A 3,827-nucleotide genomic window follows, 5' to 3' on the forward strand; every position below is an offset into this window, starting at 1 on the left:
TTTCAGTTAAGATAAGATAACCAGGCATGAAAGAGAAAAGAAACCTCCAAAACCAAGCGTTGGCCTTTAACAATCAAATTGAAATGTAGCGTGTATGAGAGATCTCAGTAAAGCCATTAACTGTTTTTAGTCGATGAAAACTCCTGTATAAGACGGCTCTCAACTTGTTTTGCGAGTTACATAGCTAGAATTGATTGGGCATCATAAATAATTCCTAATAATTTTTCTTTTCTTCTATAATATGTATATATATATTTATATACTCTAGAACCAGGATGTAATATAAAACAAGTGGATCTTAAATTATAAGAAAATTACTCATCCGATTGTACAGGTAGTTTTGTTTTTTTATTATATTGAGGAGACTGCTGAGTTGCTTTATTTGTTTTCGCTTGATTATATATCAACAAGTGACTGATCTCGTTTCTTCCTCTTTTCTTCTCTCGTAAATATATAATAATAAATCGAATACAAAGCAACGCAGAAGTCTTCTCAATATATAATTAAAGAACGAAACTTCCTATATATATATATTGAGGTGAAGAAAAGAGATAAGTACTGACTTATTAATATATTATGTTTATTCTCATCTCACCTGCCACTCTACTCATCATGCATATTCCCCCACTTAAATAATAAACATTTCCCACATTCTAGAGCTGAAATGTGAGCCGGCCCGCCCGGTTGGTGCCTTTGAATAATTCAGGGTGGGCCAAGCCTAATCCTAACCTCTTATTTAACAATCAAGTAACTAGCCACCAATTTAAATATATTTCTTTATTTAGATTATAGTTTGAGATACTTTTATACATTTTTCAAATTTACTTTACACAAAATTATATCCAAGATAATTATTACAATTTTAATACCTACTAATAAATGCTAAAATTTTTAACTCACAAATTTTAAAATAAATTAATATAATTATAAAATTATAAATATTGAGAAAAATAATCGACTTTTATTATCATTTTAATTTATAAATAATAAAAGAAATAAAAATTTATTATCATTATTAATGTCAAAATATCGAGCTTTTATCGTGTCGTGCATTTACACTATAAGAAAAAGGTCTTTTAGCAGCGATCGTTGCTGCTAATAATAGGGTTATTAGCGGCGCCGAAGCTCTGTTGCTGTCGATAACTGTCGCTATTAAAATTTTAGTTTGGGGAGTTATCAGCGGCGACAGTGAAGATATGTGCACCACTGATGGTTGAAGCAAATAAAAACTTATTATTTGTGGCGACCTGTCGTCACTAATGTTGTACAATTTTTTTATGCGAAAAATGGACACTTAACTTTTCGATTCTACTATTAGCGGCGACATAATTAATTTTTTTCAAGAACGGTGTCGTTTTTTAATTGGCGGCGACTTTTAGCAGCGACAGGTGTCACCGCTAAAGTGACCTCGATAAATCAGAAAGACATCGTCTCCTTCCTCTTCTTTCTTTCTGTATGACCCCGAGAACCAGGCGCCCAAAACCCAAAAGCGTCCTGCTGTACCCCAGCCCTTGCCCCGCCGTACGACGACAGCCCTCACACCGTCGTACGCCACCCCCTCCACCATCAAACCCCTGCCATCGACCCCATCCCCTTCTCTACCCGAAATCCCCTTTCCAGAGGTGATTTTCTCCCTCCACCGTCGCACCACCCGAGCCCACCCCTCCACCGCCGTCCGCACCACACGAGCCCACCCCTCCTTCATTTTTACTCTTCCTTCTCCTTATAATTTTGCCCTTAATCCCTAACCTCCACTGCCGAACTAAGTTTATTATTTTTTTTTAATTTTTTTTGTTTAAATTTCAGATTTGTGGATATGTGTATATGTGTGCGTATATGTGTATAAATTTATGATTTGATTTTAATTACTAACTTTGGTTTTAATTTTTGTTTGTAGAAAATAAAAACTTTCTATTGGGGTGTTGTTGGTGTTCAAGTCTCTAGTGTACGATATATACCAATGCTTGTTTTTAAGAAAATTTATATTTGTATTGTTTTGAATCTAATATATATGTGTATGAATATGATTTAGCTTTTATTAAATTTTTTGATGAACCGAAAATGGGTATGTTTTAAATATTTATATCGCAAGCGCATGAATCGTTCATATAGAATAATGATCGTGTAAGCAAGGATGTCGAACCGAAAGGAGTTGTTTAAATAAAAAAGAAAACTATTTTAAATCAAAATTAATAAATTCTAACCTAGCTCCAAAGATTGATGAGATTTTTTTGTATAATGAAAATAAAATAAAGAAATTAAAGACAATATATAAAAATAAATTAATAGTAGAAATTAAGATGGTGAAAGAAGACTATTAAGGTATTAGAATCCACAAAATATAAGTTCAATAATATTTATAAGTACATTGATTCCCAAGTTTCATTAATAGTAGAAATTAATCAACTATCACTTATTCAAATTAGATATTCTATTTAAGCACAAATTATTATATCATTGTAGGATTTATCTTTACTTTAAAAAAAAATATAATTTCAAAGCATTTAATGTAAATCAATCTAATGAAATAAAAAATAAATCAATGAATATTATTTATAAGGCAAAACATAATATTTTTATTCTAAGCATTTAATGTGCATAATTTAATGACACACCTTAATCAAAGATTATTATGATTTTGCACTAATGAAGAACAAAGTATAAATATGTTCTAATAATAAAAAGTACAAGATATTTAAGATGAAAGAAAATATTTGAAGAAGAAAATCCATAAACTTTATTGCATAAAATGGGAAATCAACGTACAAAATAAACACTATCTAGTTACATATTATTTCATCATCACCTTAATAATCTTAAAAAGATTAGAAACTCACAACTAGAATAGAAATTACAAACCAAAAAATTACAAACATAAATAGGAAAATTTGGAGGAGGAACCCCAAAATTTTTCCTCTAAAAACTCATAGAAAAAATGACCAAAAAGAAGAAAAAGATTAACAAAATGGAGTGATCTTGAAAGTGTAGAAATTTTGTGTAATTTGACCTCCCGTAAAATAAGCACCCTCAAATTCCTTATTTATAGCCAAAAAAGTGTTTAAAATAATCAATTTAAATTTGAAATGAAGAATAATAAGGTAAGCAGGGGTAAATTTTAGGTGTAATGATGATTTTGGGGTAAAATTTGTAAGAAAGTGGGGTAAAAATAATGATATTTTTGGACAAACGGGACAAGGGGACAATGTGAAATTTATGGGCTCAAGAAGGGGTTGTGGTGGCTGGTGGCAGCTGTGTTGGAGGCTTGGGCTGTGTGGGCCTTGGAGCTGGGCAGTTGGGCCTAGGGCGTGTTGGGTTGAAAGTGTGCTAGCGGGCTGGGTGCAGCAGGGAAGCTAGCGGATTGGGCCAAGTGGTGTACGACTGGGCAAGGGTGGCTGGGAAAGCTGGACTGGATCCATGGGCCTGCGGTTGGATGGCTTGGGCTGGGTGAAGGGAACGGGCCCAGGAGAAAGGAAAGAGGCAGGGCTGGCAGGGAGGAGCTTGGCTGGGTAGGAAGCAGCTAGTGGCCCAACTGGGCGTGGGCTTGCTGGAGGCAGATTGGGCCGAAGGGGCTAGTTGATTGAGCTTGGGCATGACACTTTTAGCTTTTGATTTTTAAAAATGCCAGTTTTCCTTTTTTTTAAGCTTTCTTTCATTTCTTCTTCTTCAAGCACAAAAATGCAACATATTACCTACACAAAATAATATGAATTAAGTCATGATAAAATATTTTCAATTATAAAATAAACCATATTAATTCTTTGAAAATATTAATTACAACTTAATTTAATTTAACATTTAGTTTCAATAAAACACACATTTTTTTTTAC

Source organism: Humulus lupulus, chromosome 3 (assembly GCF_963169125.1).
Source record: "Humulus lupulus chromosome 3, drHumLupu1.1, whole genome shotgun sequence".
Classification (NCBI taxonomy): Eukaryota; Viridiplantae; Streptophyta; class Magnoliopsida; order Rosales; family Cannabaceae; genus Humulus; species Humulus lupulus.